The sequence below is a fragment of the Cornus florida genome, unplaced genomic scaffold (assembly GCF_030987335.1).
Source record: "Cornus florida cultivar Cherokee Brave unplaced genomic scaffold, ASM3098733v1 CherokeeBrave_3.0.0_Hap2_Chr02, whole genome shotgun sequence".
Lineage (NCBI taxonomy): Eukaryota > Viridiplantae > Streptophyta > Magnoliopsida > Cornales > Cornaceae > Cornus > Cornus florida.
Window position 1 is genome coordinate 69,851,853 of NW_026775572.1, and position 25,215 is coordinate 69,877,067.

The 25,215-nt window shown below is 37.5% G+C and overlaps 1 pseudogene; it reads right to left on the bottom strand.

Moving 5' to 3' along the window:
- The window catches only part of LOC132296393 (uncharacterized), a 54,928-nt pseudogene that overhangs the window by 15,267 nt on the left and 14,446 nt on the right, over nucleotides 1-25,215 (bottom strand).

The following is a 25,215-nucleotide window of genomic DNA, read 5'->3' on the forward strand; positions in this document are numbered from 1 at the left end:
AGTTCGTTACATGGGTGATTTAGAAAGCTTAATGGACCTGAACATTGCACAATATCCTTTTTGAAAAATACATACCTGTAGAAAAAATAATAATGCATTAGGAGTTGGAATTTGAAAAGTTTGCCTATGAATTGAGGAATAGTAAGGAAAAAATGCAAGCATGGACAGTAAGCCACACGTTTAATTGTAAGATCACTCTCAAAAAGTCTTGGAGATTAAGATTATTGAATGAATGATTAAACTGACATATGGGAACCATGGCTGCTAAATTGAAATTGGAAGTTGAAAATTTTTCTGATTATATGATTGGTTGTACTTGCTATATTTGACTAATTAATAAACTGCAGGGATATTATGATTTGAAAACAGGCTTGAATGAGCTTGTTGTGCAATTAAGGCACTGTTTAAGATGTTTGTGGGTATCATCACTAGAAACCCTCACGAGACTACAACTCATCCACTATGGGTAACCTAGGAGTTCAAAGGCTTGTTGCATAGGCTAAATGCAACCGTGATTCCCACGAAAGCGGATTTTTAGTTCTGTATTGCTAAGGGACTAGCAATATATAAGTTTGGGGGTATGATGAGCGCTGAATATTGCATATTCAAGCCCCTAAATATACGTATGTTAAGGCCTAAAGTGATACTTCTATCCATTGTTAGACTGATTTATGTTTAATATGTGTTTATAGGTACTTTCACAGAGAAACGGTTAAAACTGAAACTTTATGATAAAAAGAGTGATATCGAAGCTTACAGAATCGTTGCCGGTCATTCAGAGCAAGTCGAGAGCTTAAATGGTGAAGTTTGGAAGAATTCAGGAACCAAAGCTCGAGCCCAAGTCCTGAGGCTCGAGCCCTACAAGAAAAAGAAGAAAAATCAACAAGGCATTGAACCTTGAGCCTTGTACCTTCAGAGCTCGAGCTTTACTCAGGATGCTCGAGCCTAACCTCAGGGTGCTTGAGCTTTGGCCCTCAAGCTCGAGTATAAGGCGTCGGAATTTAAAGAGTTGATTTAATGGAAGAACCAAGCTCCTAGGGCCTCGTGTCAGACCTCAAGGATCGAGCACTATTATTCAAAGCTCGAGCTTGGTATCTAGAGCTTGAGCCCATGAAGCTTGGATCGAGCAATGTTAAAAGAGATGACTCCCAAAATATTATAAGTGTTGAAGGAAAAGATGCTTCGGAAAATAGTTGAAGAAATTTGGCTAAGTGTAAAAAGTTAAGATCGAGCACCATTCTATGAAGCTCGAGCAATAATTCAATGAAGCTCGAGCCTTGTTCCCAAAGCTCGAGCCCGAACCTCAAAGCTCAAGCTCTACTTCCTAAAGCTCGAGCTTTCATGACAAATCAGATTTAAGTTATGGGATTATTCTTTTTAAAGTCGTATCTTATTCCAGATGGGCCAGAAGACCTAAAAGCCCACCAAACCTTTATTTTCTTCTACAAAAGAAGGCACGGGGCTTGATAGAAGGAGTCCCTTTTTCTCATGTTATTCAGAAGGCTAATACTGTGGTGGCGGTTTTTAGGGTTTTCGTAACCTTAGAAGGTGAAGATCCTGAGAAGAGAAGTGCCATCTGTGATGATGGAGATGACAATAACACAGATGATATTCGACATCATCATGAGTAGCTAATTCCTCTCTTAGGGCACTAATGTAACCCAATCTAGTACTATGGTTTGATTGTTTTAACTCTGGGATATCTTTAATATATATTATGTTTATGATTAAATGACTATGAGCAATTGAGATAACTCAATTGGATTTAATGTTTTAAATAGTTTTCGAATTATTATTACTTTGTCTTAAATATAACTGTTCGTTTTCTATTCTCAACCTATTCCTATTGGACGGTATCTGGCGGAGCCCTGCCGTACGTAAGAATGGAGGTCATGTAATGGTGTTCCAATGTTTTTTATAAAAGAATGTTTTCATAGTCTATGCTTAGGAAAGATGGATTGTTTACAAATTAGTTAAAGTAGTTAGAGTTAAGTGGATAGTCCATGCTAACCGCAGATAGGTTATAATTAACTGCAATTTATAGAACATCTTTCTTTAAAACCTGAATTGAACGAATGTTATTGAGTTCAATTCATTTGAAATATAATTTGATTAAATCCCCAGAGTTGAAACAATTAACCATAGTACGAAGGTTGTGGTGAAGACAAAGCCCTAAGACCTCTCTCTCTTTGATTACTTTAGTTTAATTTTAGTTTAATTTTAATTTATAATCGTGACAACCAATCAATCAGTTCAATCAGTTACCTGTAAACTAATAAAGATTAGTTAAAAGCAGAATATAATAACTCATCTCTGTGTGGGTTCGACACCCTCTCTATAGTGCTATCCTATAAATATTCGGACTATTGCGAGTGGTTATTTATAATTGACAAAAAACACATCAATAGCATTGATGTAGAAGGAATTTTAACCACTCGTAATAGCATAAATCTTTGCAGAACGGTGCTATATTAAGGGTGTCGAACCACGGAGACTGTCGTAGTTTATTTAAGCATCCGATTAATATTACTTTGATTCAATGAAAGAGATTGATTGATTTAGTTGTCTGTCACGAACATATATTTAAATAAAAACTAAATTAAAATAAAGATAAGATCAAAAGATAGAAAGTCTTAGGGATTGACTTCACCACGAATCTCGTACTATGGTTAACCATTCAACCTCTGGATTTCATAGTTTGTGTTTCATATGAATTAAACTCAATAACATTCATTTAATTCAGGTTTTAAAGAAAGATGTTCCAAGAATTTTAACTAACTATAACCTATCTTCGGTTGGCACAAATTATCTACCTACCTACTTCTAATCTAATGTTGCAATATAACTCATCTTCCCTAGACATAGATTATGAAAACATTCATTCATGAAAAACGTTTGAACACCGTTGCATAATCTTCATTCTTATGTCCGATACGCATCCATCAATATCGTACAATAAGAACAGGTTGAGATCAATTTAAGAATAATTATATCTAAAACAAGGTAGTAATCATTCAAAAACCATTATTTCATTAAAACACCAACTGATCCATAATCAGTTGCTCATAATTATGCAATCAAGATACATAAACATACAAATGCCCAAAGTTAAGGATGATCAAACCATAATACTTGAATTCGGGCTACATCAATGCCCTAAGAGAGGAATTAGCTACTCATGACAACGTCAGATATCATTTGTGTTGTCATGGTCTTCAACGCCATAGACCGCAATTCTTCCCTTGGGATCTCCACCTTCAAAACCCTAAAAGCCACCATTAATTGAGAGAAAATAACTAAGAGAAGGGATTCTAAATTTGTGGCCTTGTATCTCCTTTTATAGAAAAATTAACTTTTAATAAGGGTTGGACGGACTTTTAAGTCTTCTGGGGTAATCTGGGCCCATCTGGGATGAAAGATGACTTAATTAAGATAAATCCCGCATCTGATAAGTCTGACTAGTCAACTAAGGCTCGAGTCTCGAAAATATGGCTCGAGCCTTTTGACTTAGGCTCGAGCCTTTTGGGAAAGGCTCAAGCGCCATCTTCAACATTTAATTAATGATCGACGAGTCGATTACAATTATAAATCAACCCATTTTGCAATAGAACAAATCATTGTAAAATAGGGCTATTGGTCAGATAAGTCGAACCACCGGGACTGCGAGTTTATGGCAACTTAGGTATCTAGAGTCATTTTTAGAATGATAAAGGAGGTTATAGAGGATTTGTTGGATTGTCACTAAAAGAATTAAAATGTGCATAAATTGAGAATGCAAGGGAGTACGAGACAAAGACAATAAAAAATGGGAGTTAGAGAGGTGAATCCACTACCTATCAATAAGCATGCTAGGGCATGATTTACTTTAGGGAAATAACATGTATAAATGACCATAGAATATAACAACATAAAGTAGCTATATTACCTTCAAGAAAATTATGAAATCAATAGGCAAGAATAACCTATCAAAGCATTACATGCTTTAGTTACCTAAACTAAGACGCAACCTTAGACATGCTTGCTAAGTCAAAGATTATCAAGCCCTTAATTTCATAATAAAAGCACATGAAATAGAAATCAAGAATAACCTATCAAAGGAAAAACCTAAGCAATAGATTATCAAACTTCCTAAATATCATGCCAATAAAACCATTTCCATGAACTCATCCCCATTGTCACTATGAAAATGAAGTAATATACTCATGAGAGAAAAATAATCTAAAACAAGATAGTTAACCCAAAATGATCATTTATAAGCATTGGAGTTCTTTACATAACATCAATTGCTCTAGTTCAGGGAAAGATCACACATATACATTAATCCCCAAATATAAATCAAAATAGAGCAATGCTTACAAGATGGAGCTTCATCATCTCCCTAAATAGGGAGTTAGTTACCCATAATTACAAAGTATGAAGAAGAAGAGGAAGAACCACACTCCATTTTCACACCCTAAACTCAAGAACACTTCTTTCCCTCTCTAGCACTTAACCTTCTCTAAAACTTGAGATATGAGATCCAACATGTGAGTTCTCCCTTTATTCCCAACCAAAACCTACTCACTATACCCTAAATCCCAAGCTCCCCCCTCTGCATCAAGCTAAGCCACACAAAATGAAGATAAGGAGACAAAAATGCTAAAAAACAGGAGTAGTTGAACTGCCTTCTGCAGGTTGGCGGGCGCCCGCGAGATGTCGGCGGGCGCCCGCGGTGGCTCGCAGGGGCTAAGCAAGGCCCCTCGAAATGGGGCAGAGAGATAAGGGAATTGGCGGGTGCCTACAGTGGCGCGGCGGGTGCCCGCGGAGGCTTGCCATTCTAGCTTTAAACCAAGGCTTTTCGTAAGCCTTTTTGAGCCAGAGCACTGACGCGGTTTCCACTATGCACACTAAGCCACGGACTTCACAAAAACGGTAACTGAAGAGGTTAGGTCCCGAAGATGACTCCCCGACACGACACGCGTATTTTAACAGAAAGTTGTCAAAATCGCTTCTTTGATCATTCTTGGGAAAAATACCTGAAATCAGAAAGAAATGCACAACTGAATTAAAATTGTACATTATCCTCTAATAATGGACTTAACTAATGCAAGAAAGGGCGTTTGAATATGTAATATTCGGCGCTTATCAGTTAAATTTCAGCAAATAATTTTCGAAGCGTCTTTTTCTTCAACACTTAGAATATTTTAGGAATATATCTTCATAATGCTCGATCATTGTATCATGGTGCTTGATCACTATCTCTGAGCCTTGGAGTTATGGCTTGAGCTTTTTTGGAAAAGGCTTGAGCCTTTCGACTTTGGCTTGAATTCTGGCAACATGGATCTTCTAAAGTGTCATTTGGGTTTGGGCACCTTTGTAAAGGCTCGATCACCTTGAGTATGGCTCGAGCTTTAAAGTTACGGCTCGAGCCTTTGTGCCTTGATTGGAAATCTTGCTTTATCTTAAACTCTGGCTCAAGCCTTAGGAACATAAGCTCGAGCCCTGACACTTGGACTTCTCCAAAATCACCATTTTAACTCTGGACTTACTTCAAATGACTGGCGACGACTTTGTAATCTTCAATGTCAGTCTTTTATCCAATAAGTGCATACTCCTTGACAAATCCAGTTCGCCAATCAAGATGATATCAGTTTTTTCATCATAAAAGCTCGATTTTAACAATTTCTTTGGGAAAGTACCTAAAAACATGAAATAAACATAAATCAGTCTAAAACTGGACAGAAGTATCACTTTAGGTCTTAACATATGCGTATTTAGGGGCTCGACCATGCAATATTCAGTGTTCATCACACCCCGAAACTTATATATTGATAGTCCCTTAGCAATACAGAACTAAAAAGCTATTTTCATGGGAATCATAGTTGCATTTAGCTTATGCAACAAGCCTTTAAATCCTTAGGTTACCCCTAGTGGACGAGTTGTAGTCTTGTGAAGGGTGATAGTACCCACAAACATCTCAAATTAGTGCCTTAATTGTACAATAAGCTCATTCAAACCTATTTTCATATCATAATGTCCCAGCAATGCATCAATCAGTCAAATATAACAAGTATAAAGAACTATATTAAACAGGAAAAATCTCAAACTCTCAAAATCATATCGGCAGCCATGGTCCCCATATGTCAGTTTAATCACATATTCAATAATCTAGATCTCCAAAATCCTTATTAACAGTGAATTTACAATTTTAAACATGTGACTTACTATCCATACTTATATCTGACTCATGCTATCCCTTAATTCACAAGTAAACTTTTTAAATTTTGATCCCTAATGTATTTTTCCTAATTTTCTACCGGTATGCATTTATTTCATTCATCACTCATTTTTTTCAACTCTTTTTTTTTCTTTCAAAATGGGTACTGTGCAATGCTCAGGTCTATTAACCTTTCTAAACTACTTATATAACTAGTTTTCAGCCAACGACTCCCAAACCAGTTGGTTTCAGGGCATTTGGTATTAAAGCACCCCTACAACCCTAATTACTCAAGTAATTTAAGCAACCTAAACTTCTTATGTAACGATCATTTAGCCAATGACTCCCAAACCAGATGGTTTTAGGGCATTAGGTGTTAAAACACCCCTAAGAACTTAATTGCTCAAGCAATCTAAGTACAGACCTGAACTTGACCCTTTTTTCTCTCTCTTTTCATTTGTCACTTTCACATTGGTGAACAGCTCTTTTCATTCATTTTTTTTTTTTTATTGCATACATACCATTTTATTTCTTTCATCATTTTTTTTACCTTGGTTCTCAAAATCATCAAATTCACCTGTTCATCTCAGTTTAATACAAATCAGAATAAGATCTCAAGTTTATACCCCATAAAATGCATGTAAGTGTGAACATGTGCAAAGTGAAGTATTCTAGGAATTAGAATCATCAAACTGTAACTATCCCGACAAAGTGGACCACAGGCCACCAACTGATATCAAAAATCCCTATTTAGCATGAATTCAACATACAAGCCATCTTTAACCAATATTACACTACCTATGGACATCATAACAATAAACAAACTCAAAATCATGCGTAAATAGTTAAATTGCATCCTCTTGTGCATATCATATCATCAACAAAATTTTAAATTATCTGCTTTACCCCCAAACTTAGTGTGCACATTATCCTCAATGTGTGAAAATAGATGCAGAGATAAAAAGATATTAACAAATATATAGAACCAGCAAAGATTAGGAATTATAATATAGAGGGGCAAAATAGGTATATCACCCCCAAACTTGGCCCTTGGTACCTGGCAAAATAATTATACTCCACAGCACACATCAGAGTGTTAAGCATATGGAGTAAAATAGATGTATATCAGTAAGCACAAATAGATATATCAACACATGGTAAAATAAGCAAAAACATATATATAGATGTTGAATATCAATACAATGCTTTAATAAATGACTTTGGGCAGGATTACAACAGATAAAATAAAATACAGTCAAAAGTCTATGCCCAAGTCAACTGAAATGCCTATGCATCAAAATAAAAGAGAAAATAACCCTAGACAACTAATTTATATGGGATGGAGGAAGGTCGGTAGAAGTGGACGCGGTAGACGGAGTGCGACGAAGAAGCTCGTCAAGAATACCTAGCTGCTCAATCAACAGGCCTCAGATGGTCTCCAATGCCTGATCAAGTGATGCTTGGGCCTCAACAGTTTCAGCTCTGGAATCAGTTAGATCAGCTCACAACTCAGCCTGTCCAGGCTGCAGCTGCTCTATAATCGCAGCCTGAAAAGATCTCTCAGGCTGTGTTGCAGGACGTGGCTATCTCTGCTCCTGTGGATGGTTATCTGCTCCTGTGGATGGTTATCAGAGGTATCCATCTCCTCCTCTGAGCCAATCCGCTCATCATCCTCATCCTCCTCCTCATCTCTATCTCTATCCTCTACCTCTCTGGCAGGGATATCAGCTTCAGTAGCAACATGCGAGAAGGGAGGTCCATCAACAACATACTCTGCTCCCCGAGCCATAGCATCAGCTTTCCGCCACTCCTCTCTAATCTCATCATCCAGCCCCTACTACATACGCCACTTCTCTGGCTTATGGCTCTATACATTGCTCCACTGTGGGGAGCGAAAGATGGGTAACTCGGTGATCGGTGCCACATCCTAAGGCATCTGAACCTGTGCCTGCGCTAGTAGGCGGGTAATGAGATGAGGGAATAAAAGTGCATGAGTGGGAGGCTGCCCTGTCGGTCCCATCTCCTCCACAACTTCCACAGCTGGCTAAACATAAGCTTGGGAATGGATACCCAATGGCCAGCGTGGAAAGCGTAAAGCGCCTCTAGAAAGTCGCCCATGCGCACTATTTTGTGCCCAATCGGACACGCATTGGCCGCAAGGACCGTATCTATGAACCAAAAGCGATGGGGTAAAAATGACTTCTAAGTAGTATACCGGGTAAAAGCACGATGCCCTTGAGCAATAGACTGAACCATGTTACTATGAGTCAGCCCAGGGAGTACTGGAGTGAACTGGTCAGCAAGTCCTGTTGGGAGCTCATGATGGCATCCAATAGCAGCAGCAATGGTGTCACAGCTCACGAGAATCTCTGTGCCCTTTATTGTGGCTGTGAAGAATAGCCCTCCATTGTCAGCATCATCTCTGGTATGGTAGACTAAGCTCCGGTAGAAGGCTTTTACAAGTCGCGTGTAAGCAATCGTAGCGGGATGCCTAAAGAATCCCATGAGCTGACGGGCACGTAAAGCCTTCACCGCCCAAAATGTCTAGCAATGACGCTCGAAATTAGTTATGACGAAGTCAAACTCTGTCTGTATCTTGTAAGCCCCCCACGCAGCCTTTAAGACCTCTACGGGAGTCCTAGAAGCTCTCCTTGGTCCGCGAGCCATCTATAATCAACTCTGGTCTCTAAATATACTCAACTCAACTACTCAGCTCCTCAATAACTCCAATTATCAACCCTGCTCACTAAGGCTTGAGTTTTCTGCATCTCAAGGCTCAAGCAAGAAAGTTAAGGGTCATGCCTTTCTGGGTTTTTCAAAACCGAAGCAAACACCCCCAAATCCCTTTCCAAATGACACCAAATCGATCCCCAACACCTCCTTATGCCACTACAACCCCCAAACAACACCAAATAACACCCAAACTCCAAAAACCCCTAAATCCGTGTTCTTCGAATTCCTTGGTGTGAATTCAGAATTTCAGCAAGATTGAGGATTAATCGAAGTTAGATTTTTGTTATAGATGATTAATGGGATGTTTTGGAAGAATTTGGACATGGTTTGAGTACAAATCGAGCTTTATATACACATATTATATACATAGATACATATATATAAAATTGGATGAGAGGGAGAGATTTGGATCATACCTTGGTCCAATCGAAGTGCACAATGATAAGGAAAATGATGGTTGAAGAGATGTGAGAGATGGAGAGAATAGAGAGCTCAGATGATTCAAAAGCACGCCGAAATGAAATGAGGCACGAGGGTTCTAAACTGTTTTAAAACGCAGGGCTCGTGTAATGACCCGGTCATTTTCCTTCCTTTCTTTTTTCAGAAATTCTTTTTTTTCGTCTTTTCCCTATTTCGTTCTTTAGTCGTTTTTCATTTTTCCATGCTTAACCTCACTTTTTGTGCTCATATTTGATTCTGGCTTGGCATACATCCATGATATTTCATTTCCATGATATCTACACTTTTACTTTTGTAGAAAACATATTAAATGTTTACTTTTCTTGTAAAGTTCATGAAAACATGACTTTTTGGTAATTATTCAGAACTTGAGGGGTTTTTGGGTAATTATGAAAAGTAATTATTTTTTGTCTTAGGGACCATTTTGCAATTTAATTTGGAAGATATTTTCAAAAATGACCTTTTTGCAATTTCTGAAAAATGTGACAAATGTCACATTCCTATGGTGCCACTTGTTGGTTTTGTGGTGGAACCACTTGGAGGCTTAATGTCATGACACATGGAGGGTGGAGATACACCCATTTGTTGGCCTAGGTTTGGACCACATGTTGGCATGGATGGTTGACAAGTGTAGGGTTGATTTTTAATCTTGGAAGCTTACTTAGATTCATGACAAGTGTAGGACTCACCTTTAGTCTTGCAAGTGTGTGTGTGAGAGGTAATGCAAGAGCACCTAGTGAGTGGAGAATCCCACCATATTAACTTGGGGTTTTCATTACATTTTAGACATTCATCTCTTTCCTCTCAAGAACCCTAACCTAGCCACCATTGAAGACAAAGCTTGGCTTAAGGCTTTGACTTCATTTTTAACCTCCTTCCACTCACCTTAGATACTTGAGCTTGGAATACAAAAGCTTCTTCTCACTCTCCTCTACATAACCCTAGAAGGAAAACTTGAAATTCCTTTGCTTTCCTTGGATTCAAGAAGAACAATCCTCTTGTGAGGTAAGGGGTGTTATAATTTATTTTTCAAGTGATTTTATTGCTTTTATAGTAATATCCAAGTTGTATGCATGTCTTGTATTGAAATAAGAAATAAATGGTTAATTATAGCTTGTTTATAACTTACTTTAGACTTGATATATGGCATGTCTATGACTTGATCTTTGTTATGTATGAATTTAGCATGATTTAAATGAACTTTTAAGTCTAGGGGATTAATTAATTTAAGTTGATTGAAATTTTAATTAATTATACTATGCTTGTATTTCATTTTTGACTTGATATATGGCATGGCTATGAATTACTCATTGTCATATATTAAATTGGAATCATTTGGACAATTCTTGAAATCTAGAGAAATTACCTAGTTGGTCTACATAATTTCTATCATGTTAACCTAATGATTTAATCATGTAATTCATAGAATTCATTGTGTTTTATCACATATCTTGACTTGTTGCTATTCTTGTTGATTTTGGAAACTTGGGATATCATCAAGAACTTGACTTGGCTAGGACTTGGTTTTAGTACGGGAGATAGAGAGTTCCCTACACTATAGCGCGCACTAGGGGAAGGGACCCATGGGTTAATAGCCCTAAAGTGATCTCAAGAGTACGGTTTTAATCCGGGCAATATCCAAGTATCCACTTTAGTTGATTTCGCACTTTAATTTCCAACTTGATAATCTTGTGATATTTGTATCTCATTGTGCTATGTTTAAGGTTCAAATGTCATTATAATAGCATGGACTAAATTTTATTGAATTGCAAATCTTGTAATGAGTTAACTTATGCATGCTCATTCCCTATGAGTAAACTTGTTTCTCACCCCGAAGTTACCGGGTGTTTTTCAGGTAAAGAAGCATCATTGTGGGATGCACAACACTCTTAGGATTGCCTGACTACTTGGAGTATTTTGTATGTTAGAATATGCATTTGTTAGCATATCATGCTCCATTCTTGTTTATTTTGACAAGACATGTATTTAATGTTCAAACTGTGTAATGTGCACTTAAGTGCACCTTTTGATACTCCTCAGTTGTGTATGTAATGAGGCCAAGGGCCAAAGATACTTATAGGACATGTATGCTACTTTATTTTCATAGTTGCATGGAACTCATGAAAAATGTATCCATTGAAGGGTCATATTTTGCATAAGGTATGCCATAAGGCTGTAGGCCATTCTAGTGCGTCTAAATCATCATTTTACACATGTGTGTATGATTACATCTCAAAGAATACATGGATTTCAAACTTTGAATTATTTTTGGAGGATTTTATGAATTTTCATGAAAAATTCATGCATTGGGCATCATTTAAAGTTTTCCTTCGATTTAGCATGTTGTGGATGTTCATTTAACGTTCAAAGATGTTTTGAAACTTGTTTAAATCAAATGGGAAGCATGCATAGCCTTAGAACCAAGCCAAGCACCTCCCCTATGAGTTGCAGTAGACATTTCTGCTGCAGCAGGGTCCATCGGTCGGCTGATGGCAGTCCATCGGTCGACTGACGATTGTCTCGAACCATTCTAGTAGCCTTTTTTAGGATTTCTGGGTGTTTCGGTCGGCTGATGATTGAGTTTCAACCGATTGGTACTGTTCATCGGTCGGCTGATCCCCCCTGGAGCTTAGTTTCCTTTTAGCATTCTGGACAGAATTCTTAGGTCAACTTCAAAGGGTCATATCTTCTTCATTTCTAATCCAAATTAGGTCATTCTTAAGCCTAAACTCAAGATCTTTAAGTCAGATTTCCAATGATACCAATTACACTCAAAAACTCCAACTGTAGTGAGAGTTATACCAGTTTTAGTAAGATAGGGTCATGCTGTCTCTTAAATGGAGGATGCTACTTCGTTCTAAATTCATATCTTTTCCGTCCGAATTCCGAATCAGGTGATTCTTGAGTCCATTTCATTTATTTTTTTGTTGTCTTTCCAATAGTGTGGTTGGTAGTACCCACTTCCATATTAGAAAAGACCATTTTACCCCTAGGTTCATTTATGTCCATTTTAAAAACGTCGTTTCCGCAATTGTTTTCTTTAGGTTCCATGACCTCAATGAGGGTCAAATTTGTGTCTTGTAGACATGTAGTATCTCTAGAGACCATTGATTTACGTTTTGCATCTATAGTCTGATTCATCATTTGATTTACATTCGGGTCACCATTAATGCACCGGTTGAATAAAAATTCGGGTCGTTACAGCTCAAGCCTTACTATAAAGAGATTGGGCTCAAGCCATAATGGACAAGGCTCGAGCCTTTGAGAATGAAATTTCATTTTAATATTTTTTTTAAAAAAAATTTCTAACTAAACCTAAGTCTAAATTAAACTAAACTAAACTAAAAATAAAAATAAAAATACCTGACTAATTTTAAAACCTAGAAAAATAAAATAAATAAGAAGAAAAATGGTGAAAACCTAGAATATTAAAGAAAATTTCCTAGAAAAATAATAAAATTAAAATTAAAAAAAATAATACTTGATGAGCGCTGAAAAGTGCGTATTTAAACCCCTTAAGCTTAGGTATTCTATGACCTTTATTTATCTTACTTTCCCATTTTAGACTAATTTCATGTTATTGTCCTTTTTAGGTGCTTATCCCCAAAATAAGTCAATTCAGGTAAATTAGAGCATAAAAGAAACAATCTCAAGCTGAATGGAAGAATGGAGCAAAGTGGTGGAAATCAGCAAATTTCGATCGATGAGGAATATTTTCGATCGATCTCACATTGATCGATCTCACTTTACTAAGATAGATCAGACCCCTTGTCCTTATCCTCAAAGAAATTCCATCTTCAATCGATCCAACTTCCTTCAGATCGATCGAACTTCATTGATCTTATCCCCACCTACCACTTTTGTCTTATTCCCAAAATATCCTAAAAATAGCTCAGATTTGTCTTATTCCATAAAGGCGCCGCCATGGATTGATCGATTTGGCCTAAGTTCGATGGATCTGGCCACAGTTCGATCTATCTCTTCTGAATTCGATCGATCGAACCTCCTCAAGTCCGAATTAAAATAGAGTCCAGCTCATTAAAAGATGGCTAGTGCAATCATTGAAGGGACCCTAGTGCACGAGACCTGACCATTGGGTGTGACACTTGAGCTTCCTATATAAGGATTTTGAGCCATTTTAACAACCAAAAAAAAAAAAAAAAAAAAAAAAAAAAAAAAAAAAACTGAATATATCTTCATATCTCATATCATATATCTTGGAGAGGAGGCTAGAGCTTAGAGAGACATACACTATTTTGGGAGTTCTTCCATTCTTTTAGAGTTTTCATCAAGAAGAAGAGCATTTTTACCATAGAAATGGCCCTTGAGGGTTGGATGACTACATCAATGAGTGGTTAAGCATCTTCTTGGGGCTAGAGTTAGCCCTAAGCATGCCTTCTAGACCTTAATGCTTTGTATTTTGATGGGATTTGTGTTGTAATCTTGTCTTGACATTTGATTTATATATGAATCTTGTTTTTACAATGATTTGTGTTGATTAATATTTCCAATTGATCATTTCATTCTCTCCATATGTCTATGTATGCTAGAGTAGATGTTCATATGTTTATCTCTTGGTTTTGTGATATTGATGCATGTCTATGTGTATTGATGCTATGAATCTAGAGATTATCAAGGCATAGTGCTTAAATAGAATACTCTTGTGGTTTGTTTGATGGTTCATACTCATTTCTTGATGGATTGTGCCTCTACCTTAGTTTAATTAGTTTAATTTCCATGTCCTTAGCTTAGATGTAGTGTAGTTGCCTTATTTTCTTAGATGTGTGGACAATCCATGCTTGTTGTTTGATGTTCCATACTTATGAATGCAAGTAGTATAATTCTCTAATTTGTTAATGTGTTGATTGTGAGCGTAAAGGAAAGATTAATGGTTTAGTTTGATATACAATGCTATTCACTAGGTTGTCTAGACAATGTATACTTAATTAGTCAATCCATGTTTATTGATTTAATCAATCACACCTCTTTGTATTGCAACACATGTTTCCCCTCATTCATTACACATTGAGTGTCTAAAATGATGATGTTTAGTGGAGACCTCTAGATCGCAAGACCCCTCTCTCTTGTTCTCTACCCCTTTTATTTACTTCAATTGCTTAGTATTGAATTCATTTGCATTGTAGTTTAATTAACCAAACAAACAATCTTTTGATCACTCGACCTACTAATCCGACCTTGTTTTTATATTAACATAGCCCCCAATCCCTTGGGACGATCCCTACTCACCCTAGCTATATTAGTAGTTAGAGATAGTAGTGGCTATTTATAAATTTAAATTTGGCCACACTTTCATTGCAACTTTGTTGGTGCTAGCGACACACACACACCAAGTTTTGGCGCCATTGCCGGGGATTGATTTGGCAACGCTGTATTTTGGAAACAATTAGGAATTAGTACTCTTTTGATCGTGTCTTTCATTACTTTATTGTTAGTTACTTATTGTGTTTGTTCTTATTTGGCTAAGTGAATTGAGCAAAGGAAGTTAAGCAAAGGAGAACTGAAAAGCAAAGGGCTAAGCTAAGTACAAAAAGGTTAAAATCTAAAAATTGTAAAGCTAAGAGGAAAATTGAAAAATGAATTGAAGTTACTTAAGGACCCTTTGTGAGATCTTTCTAACTCAATCCCTAGTTAAATCGTTGGCCCGCGTGGTGGCAAATTCTTACATTCTTAGATAAATCGTGAGCCCACGTGGAGGCAATTTACTTTTCTTTGCATATTGTTCAAGTATGGGAGTATGGGATCATTATATGTGGAGGATGTTTGTTGATTAATTTGTTGTAGGGGCGAAGTGATTGCTATTTGATTGTTATTTGTTTTGTTAGTGCATGCATGGTCGTAGGTAATTAAATCCTACTCTTGTCCCTCCTAATTTACATCTTGAATCGGTTGTTTGTAATCCTAGGAGAAGTGGTAGTTCTCATCACTCCATTTCATCAATGGAGGAGCAACATGACGACCATGTGGAGGACCTTGGTCACATAGACCAACAAGGCATCCTCTAGCCTAATGTACATCATATTAACATCCAAGTACCATTAGGCATGCCTAGAACATTCATTCCACCACAACAATAAGGCCAAATTCCATTGGGAATGCCTCGGCTAATTTTTGCTCCACAACCTCCCATGTTCGAGTGAACCATAGTGTTCATTTAGCACCACCGGTTGGGAATCCTCCTATTGTTTTGCGTGGCCATTATGTCCCAAATGAATACAATGCACCGACATGCATTCAACTGCCCCCATTTAGAGCACATCACAATGAGATTAAACCATTCAAATGCTTCCTAACTATCATGGACTTCCAAGTGAAAAACCGTACAAGCATTTGGATGAGTTTCTTGAAGTGTGTTCCACCATGAAATACACGAACATGCCAGAAGAAGTGCTAAGACTCAAACTTTTTCTTATTACCCTTAAGGACAAGGCAAAATATTGGTTTAACAATCTTAGACCTTTTTCGATAACTTCTTGGGCAGAAATGCAACAAGAGTTCTTGAAGAAGTACTACCCGGTATCAAAGACCAATGCTATGAGAACTTCCATTCGTGAATTTTCTCAAGGGGAAGAGGAATTGTTTCATAAGGCATGGGAAAGATTTAATGACTTGCTTAGGAAGTGCCCACATCATGACATTCCTAAATGGCAATTAGTTCAATACTTCTTCGAAAGTTTGCTGGATAATAAAAAAGGAATGGTATATGCATCTATGGGTGGTTCTTACCTTGATAAACATGAGAATGATGTTTGGCAATTATATGAAAGTATGAGTGAAAATTCCATGCATAGATCTTTGTCCTCTAAAAATGGTAGAATTCTAGGTGGAAGGAAGAATGTCGATTTATATCAAGTTGACAATTCAAATGACATAGCCGCCGAGGTGAAATCTTTAACTCAAAGGTTTGATCAATTTTTGGTCAACCACAATTCGGCAAATCAAGTATCTTCCTCCCCTAATCATAATCATCATGTTTCAAATGAATCTTGTATGACTTGTTCTAATGTCTTACATACTACTTCCAATTGTCCCCATAGACATAGGCAAAGTGAGTATCATGAACAAGTTAATGTTGCATTTGTCAACCAAGGGAAAAATCCATATGGCTCACACTACAAATGGAGGAACCATCAAAACTTCTCTTCGAAAACCAAGGGGAAGGCTCAAACCCTCCCCAAGGTGGTTTTCAAGGAAAGTATGTTCCGCCTCCAATGCAAAGCCAAGGTTCCCAAGGTTATAGATCTTCGTTTCAATAATCACATAGAAACCAATTTTCTAATTCTCATTTTCCTAATCAATCATCTTATTCCTAAGGAAATTCTAGGAGTCCCATTTTTGAGGAGAAAGTGTCGACCGCTTTGGGCACTCTAGAGGCAAACACTCAATTGCTCAATTCCCATTCTCAGTCCATTGCTAAGCTAGAAACCCAAGTTGGGCAAATAGCTAGTACCTTGAATGCTAGAGAGAAAGGGAAGGCGCTTCTAAATGCCCCACCAAAGCAACAATTCGTTATAGAAACCAAAGAAGGTCACACAATTGAACATATTAACGCGGTGACGACCTTAAGAAGTGGGAAAATTGTAGACAATCAAATTGGTGTTTCCAATGAAGAGAGTGAACCGGTGCAACCAAAAGTTGACACCCGTCCCGTTTCACATTCTGTTCTTCCTTCATTGCATGTACATGATCATCTTTGTGAGAAAGTGTTAAAAAATGATTTGAAAAGAGATTTGAACAATGATTTGAAGAATTCTTGTGCTGACAATGTTGTTGAAAAAGATTTTGAAAAAAAACTTTGAGCCAAAGGCTCCATTTTTGAACGCCTTGAAAGAGTCCATTTCTCTTGATAAGCAAAAGACCAAAGTAAATGAAATCATTGAAGTGTTTAGGTAAGTAAAGATTAATCTTTCACTTTTGGATGCTATTAAGAAAATCCCGGCTTATGCCAAGTTCTTGAAAGATCTTTGTACCCAAAAGAGGAAGAACAAGAGCCAAGCACCAAAGAAAGTGGTCTTGACTGAGCAAGTGAGTTGTATCTTGCAACACAACACTCTCCCAAACTTTAAGGACCCCGATTCACCTACTACTTCTTGCATCATTGGTGACCATGTCATTAATCGGGCTCTTTTAGACTTAGGAGCAAGTGTTAACCTTCTTCCATACTCGGTATATGTTAAATTGCGCTTAGGAGACTTAAAACCAACGTCGGTAGTTTTGCAACTTGCCGACCGATCCATCAAAAAGCCCCGGGGTATCATTAAGGATGTTTTGATTAAGATTGATAAGTTCTTCTTCCCCGTTGATTTCGTTGTCATTGACACGGAACCGGTTTCGAATCCCAAGAGCCAAATTCCCGTTATCCTTGGTCGTCCATTCTTGGCAACCGCAAATTCCAACATAAATTATAGGACGAGGATAATGAAAATATCATTTGGGCATATGAAAGTGAAGTTGAACATTTTTAATCCAACCCCGAATTCAATGGATAAGCATGAAGAAGTGTGTGTTGTGGAAAAGTGTGTTGAAAATGAACTTGATAAAGTTGAGTCTTTGCTTGATGTTGAATATTCCTATGGTTTGTTTATCAAAAAGAGCTCAAAGAAAAATGTGTGCAAAGCTAGTGTTAAAAGGGCGTTGCCCAAGAATTTCATAGACAAAGGACCGTCAATCTCTTTTGATTCAAATCCTACAAGTTCCTTAGGGAACAATTTGTTGTGTGGGATTTGAAGTGTCATTCACCCCTTCAAGGAGGGGATGCACAATAAGATTTTCGATCCGGGCTAAAAGAGCCCAACGCCCTGCTAGAGACGTTAAAGACTAGTGCTTCGTAGGGTTTACAACCCTATTCCTCCTTCATTTTTATTTTAACTTTCATTTCTTGCGTCGTTTAGATATGTTTTGGGTTCATACACATTGATAAGGACTTTGATTGAGTATGCATGCACTGTCATTTTCAAATTAGACATTTAGTGTATGTTCAATCGATCGAACTGCCAACCCTGCATCCAATCATCTCTCTGTCCCATTGAGCGTAATTTTCCTACATATTTCAGCTCTCTGTGTATCGTGCGAACTTCATTTCCGATCGATCTGAGTGTTCCAAGATCGATCAAGATTTTCCTCAGATCGATCTTCATTCTATACTTAGAAAAAATTTTGGAACCTAAGAAAAAGGCCTCTCTGTGCATCGTCCGAACTTGTATGCAGGTTTTCACTTGTTGGATCGATCCATCCATGTTCCTTTTGTTGACTTTGACTGCTTTTTGAATTTTGCATTTCATTCTAAAACAAAAAAAAACCAAAAACAACCAAAAACCAAAAATATTTTATTTTATTTTATTTATTCCATTTTATGCTATTTTTATTTTCAAAATTCAAAAATCCAACAAATATTTTTCTTTACTTTTATTGTTATTCCATTTTATTTTCAAAAATCTTAAAAGAATTTTATTTTATTTTATTTTTACCTTCATTTTATTTTTATTTTTATTTTTATTTCCGAAAATCCAAAAATATTTTTAATTTTAATTTTCAAAAAAAAAAAAATTCAAAAATTTTCAAAAAGATCGATATGAGTCCCTTTCATATCGATCTTTGTTCGATCGATCTGATTTATTAGTGATCGATCAAACTCGTCGGAAACAGTTTTAAAAATAGAAGCCAAAGGTCATTTGGATCGATTTCAAAGATCGATCTCAGACCCTAGACTCTTCCACCGCTATTCATCATCTCTCCCACCTTTGGCGAATCTCGGGCGACCTTCCACAAGCTTCCAAACTCTCTCTCGATTCCGATCTACTCTCTCTCTCTCGGTTTCCACTTCTTTAATTGATTTTTGGTAATTTTTGAGTTGTATTTTTATTTTTGAACTTCAATATATATGTTCTTGATATCATGTTTAGATCTAGGGTTGCCATGTTCCATTGTTGCCGTTTTTGATCCTTGAAGCATGTGTATATATATATGTGTATATATTTGATTCCGATTTTGTTTTTGGGGGTCACGTGCCTACATAAGTGACCAATCTTGATGTGTTGAAGTGTAGAGGGACCTACAAGCTTGCTTGGGTGGCCCCGTGTTGTCCACGTCACAGATCTGTGACTTTTCGTATTTTTGCAGAGTTCGATCAATCACGTTTTTCTCTGATCGATCAGAGAAAGATCGATCTCACTCAATTCCTGATCGATCCAACTTGGATCGATCTCATCTTTTTATGATCGATCGAGCATCATAGATTTGCATATCCACTTCACATACCATCTTTTGTGTTCCATGCTATCTTATATTTGCCCAATGCCTGTGTTTTCCACATTTAGTGCATTTTATTCTGTCATATTTAGCATGTTTCACTTATTCATTGTTTATACCTGGCTGCATTACAACTTGCATAGATTTATGTCAATTATTCTGAATTATCTATCTTTCTTGACATATATGTTTCTATATATTGTACTTCAAATCTTTATTCATGTATTGACTTCATCTGCAAGTTTTCTTTTCTTTTTGCAGGCCATGGCTCGAGTAAAGATTATAGCCCGTAGGCAGTATAAGAGCAGAGTGAGATAGCAGATAAAAGAGCCCGCAGAGCCTTCCCATGCTCAGGACCCAGCTCCAAAGCCAGCTATAGCTCAGTCCTTATTAGCCGATACCAAACTACAGTTTCTGCTTCCACATCATCTTTTTTTGATGAGGCTGAGGATGTACCACCTCCTTCACCACCACTAGCACTGCCAGGCCAGATCCGAGATAGACCTAGCAGGAGATATACATTTTTTCAGGTGGCACATGAGTCGGTATTCGACATTGCCTTCTTTTCCTGGTCGGTTCTGACACGGGCGGCTTTTGATGATATTGACCGGCAGGGCATCTCAACCATTTTTGCTCCAGTCACTTATCCAGTTTACCCGAGGCTCGTCTGGTTGTTTTTCCAGAACCTCCAGCCGGCCCCGAGTAACCTATCAGAGCAGCGGACTACTATTGATGGCCACCTCATCCGCATCACTGTTGAGTCATTGGCCACTTCTTTTCGATGCCTGCACGTCTGCCCTCCTGGCCTTCATTATCCTATTCTCAGGCGGCCATCTGATGCAGATATGGCCGTTGCACTGACTGGCCACTACAGTGATAGCGGGACATTCACCACGAGGACTTATCTGCTCGATGACTTTTAGTTCTTTGATTCAGTCTTGTACCGAAACGTATTTATAGCAGGCTATAAGATCCAGCGGTTCTCAGACTTTCTAGCTGCCCTCTACGCCCTCTATACAGGCCACTGGTTCTATTCCTGCACTCATTTGGAGTGTCATGATGAGGCTATATACGAGTTACATCAGCAAGGCCAAGCCTAAGCGAGCCACTTTCCTCCCCTTTGGACATCTTATTACTCAAATCCTCCGAGATCAACACTACCCTTTTCATCTATAGGAGCAGACTGAGTCAAGGGCTTACCACTATGGCAAGAAGGATTGGAATAAAAGCTATAATGCTCTTATCAGGAGCTTAGAGGAGGAGGCCATTTTGGCAGTTGAGGAAACGGCGGAGTTGGAGGAGGAAGAGGCAGCAGCAGCAGCAAATGATCTAGCAGACCCACCAGCGGCTGCGGATACGCATATGGACATAGATTTAGAGTGAGAGCCTCCAGAGGAGTCACCACATCACTCTCCGACAGGGTTGCCATTGCATTCTCAAGAGCAGGGTCAGGATATACCTCCAGTTCATAATCCAGTTATCCCTGACGCTCCAGTTCCAACACCTGGTCTAGGAAAGCGTATACAGACCTTAGAGGATGCGGTTGTCTCTCTTCGGTCAGATGTGGCCTCCCTCAGCACTGACGTGACTACTTTCCACTCAGATGTCATGGCTGCGCTGCAGGATTTATTCAGAGATATCCGGGGATCACACCCCTCTCGCCCTACTTCCTCTGCCTGATCTCTATACCTCTCTTTTATCTTTTTCTATATATCTGTGATACCTGCTATTTTTGATACTATTATGATATTTTTGTGGCCAGTCTGTTGGCCTTGATACTGTGATGTACTGTACTTTATTTTTCTCTTTCTATGCATGCTATGTTTGGATGTCAGATTCTTATATTGATACATCTATCTGATTGACTCCATTATCAGGTACATTCCAGTGACTTCAGTGAGAGAGTGCTGCCCAAAATTTTTTAGGACCATCTTTTTTCCTCTCTCCTTAGTTCATTTATTATCCCATTTACACTTGCATGTCCACTATGCATTGTTATTATCCCCTTTATTATCTGATCATCTTTTATCCTAGTGCCATCTTTTCAGGACCGCAGTCAATTCCAAGTTTGGGGGGGTTATACCACCCACTTTGGATACTTGGGTCCCGGCCATTCTTTGCCTTAGCTGCACTGGTATACTCTTTCCTTTGTTCTCTTTGCACATTGAGAACACTGTACCGTTTAAGTTTGGGGGTAATGGGTGTTACTTGCAGTGTTTGCTTTCAATTCAAAATTTTGAGCATGACTTGTGTATTTGAGGGATTTTCTATAATTGGTCCATGACTAGCTATGATTTTGATCTTTTAAGGACTAAAATTGCTTGACTTAAGAGTCCAATACTCCTTGTATGCCTTGTGGATGCCATTTAGGAGTAAATTTTTCGAAAGATGGATATCATGCTTGCACTTGTGGTCCACATCATCCTGATTTTGTGATTGTTTTGAGATTCACTCTAGGATTCTACACTAGCACATGCGCACACTAGCATTTATTTGTGGGGTACATGCTTTGTTGACTATTGAATTGGTTATATCCCAATTGGGCTAGTAGTGCATTGAAAGCTTTCATTTTGATAAAGGTGTATAACAAACCATTTTTATTAAGTAGCCGGGATTATAGCCTCATCAAGCACTGAATTTCTCAGGCCGAAAAGTGGAGGGCCCAAACTCTAGGTTAATAATTGAACTTACCAAAAAAAAAAAAAAAAAAAAAAAAAAAAAAAAAAAAAAAAAAGAAAAGAAAAGAAAAAGTTACAAAAGAAATAAAAGTGAGGACTTCTCCCAAAAGATGAGAAGTGGGAAATTATTAGATGGAGGTTGTTCTGATTTGTAACCTAGTTGATTTGAGCTTGTAAGTCCTTAGGGTTGTTTAAACACCTAGTGCCCTACAGCCGTCTGGTTTAGGAGTCATTGACATAACGCTCGGCCTCATGGATTGATAGAAAGCTTAATAGATCAACACATTACACTATGTTTCCATCTTTGATCCTTAAGGATAGAAAAAAAAAAAAATATATATATATATATATATATATATATATATATATATATATATATATATATAATGAGTGAAAAGAATAGGCGCACCTAGAACAATAAAGTTTTTAATAAAAGGTTCATTCTTTGTCTTAATGATCGGTACTAGATTTGTGTGTTAGTTTGAGAGTAAGGATGTGATCATTTCTTTAGTTGACTTAGATGGCAGCATATTTGATGCTGGTCCACTCAAAAAGGATTCTAGAATTGTTTTGATTTGCATGATCATTTTCTTGATGTGTGGAGGACCATACTTGTTTGCTTGATGTTGAGATTTTGGGAGATTGCTTGGAAATTGTTGAAAAATTACATACTTGAGGTAGTTTTCTCCCAATGCTTGTTTACAATATTGGTGCCTCTTTTATGAGAATGAGCTTAATGTTTATGGGTATCATTTCTGGAAACCCTCACGAGACTTCACTCGTCCACTAGGGGTAACCTAGGGGTTTAAAAGGTTTGTTGTATATGCTAAATGCAATCGCGTTCCCTATGAAAGTGGCGTTATCCATTTATTGATTTCTAGTTCATACTTGTATAGTTGTTTATTTCATTCATTTACTTTGTAGTTCATTGCTAGGGACTAGCAATATTTAAGTTTGGGGGTGTGTGCTGAAAAGTGTGCATTTAAACCCCTTAAGCTCAGGTATTCTAGGACCTTTATCTATCTTACCTTCTCGTTTTAGACTAATTTCATGTTATTGTCCTTTTCAGGTGCTTATCCCCAAAATAAGTCAATTAAGCCAAATTATAGTATAAAAGAAGCAATCTCAAGTTGAATGGAAGAATGGAGCAAAGTCGAAGCAAAGTGGTTGAAATCAGCAAACTTCAATCAATCAGGAATATTTTTTATCGATCTCACATTGATCGATCTTACTTCACCAAGATGGATCAGACCCCTTATCCTTATCCTCAAAGAATTTCCATCTTCGATCGATCCAACTTCCTTCAGATCGATCCAACTTCCTTGATCTTATCCCCACCTATCACTTTTGTCTTTTTCCTAAAATATCCTGAAAATATCTCAGATTTGTCTTATTCCATAAAGGCGCCGCCATGGATTGATCGATCTGGCCTAACTTCGATGGATCTGGCCACAGTTCGATCGATCTTATCTGAATTCGATCGATCGAACCTCCTTAAGTTCGAATTAAAACAGAGTCCAGCTCATTAAGAGATGGCTTGTGGTACAATCATTGAAGGGACCCTAGTGCACGAGACCTGACCGTTGGGTGGTGTGACACTTGAGCTTCCTATATAAGGATTTTGAGCCATTTTTACAAAAAAAAAAAAAAAAAACTGAATATATCTTCATATCTCATATCATATATCTTGGAGAGGAGGTTAGAGCTTAGAGAGACATACACTATTTTGGGAGTTCTTCCATTCTTCTAAGGTTTCCATCAAGAAGAAGAGCATTTCTACCATGGAAATGCTTTGAGCATTTCTACATCAATGATTGGCCCTTGAAAGTTGGATGACTACATCAATAATTGGCCAAACATCTTCTTGGAGCTAGAGTTAGCCTTACGCGTGCCTTCTAGACCTTAATGCTTTGTATTTTGAGGGGATTTGTGTTGTAATCTTGTCTTGACATTTAATTTATATATGAATCTTATTTTTACCATGATTTGTGTTGATTAATACTTCAAATTGATCATTTCATTCTATCCATATGTTTATGTATGCTAGAGTAGATGTTCATGTGTTTATCTCTTGGTTTTATGATATTGATGCATGTTTATGTGTATTGATGCTATGAATCTAAAGATTGTCAAGGCATAGTGCTTAAATAGAATACTCTTGTAGTTTGTTTGATGGTTCATACTCATTTCTTGATGGATTATGCCTCTGTCTTAGTTTAATTAGTTTAATTTCTATGTCCTTAGCTTAGATGTACTGTAGTTGCCTTATTTTCTTAGATGTGAAGACAATCCATGCTTGTTGTTTGATGTTCCATACTTATGAATGCAAGTAGTATAATTCTCTAATTTGTTAGTGTGTTGATTGTGAGCGTAAAGGAAGGATTAATGGCTTAGTTTGATATATTGTGCTATTCACTAGATTCTCTAGACAATGTATACTTAATTAGTCAATCCATGTTGATTGATTCAATCAATCACACCTCTTTGTATTGCAACACACGTTTCCCCTCATTCATTACACATTGAGTGTCTAGAATGGTGATGTTTAGTGGTGACCTCTAGATCCCAAGACCTCTCTCTCTTGTTCTCTACCCCTTTTATTTACTTCAGTTGCTTAGTATTGAATTCATTTACATTGTAGTTTAATTAACCAAACAAATAATCTTTTGATCACTCAACCTACTAATCCGACCTTGTTTCCATATTAACGTAGCCCCCAATCCCTTGGGACGATCCCTACTCACCCTAGTTATATTAGTAGTTAGAGGTAGTAGTGGCTCTTTATAAATTTAAACTTGGCCACACTTTCATTGCGACTTTGTTAGTGCTAATGACACACACACACACCAATACTAAGCTAGAGTACAACATACAATTGCTAAG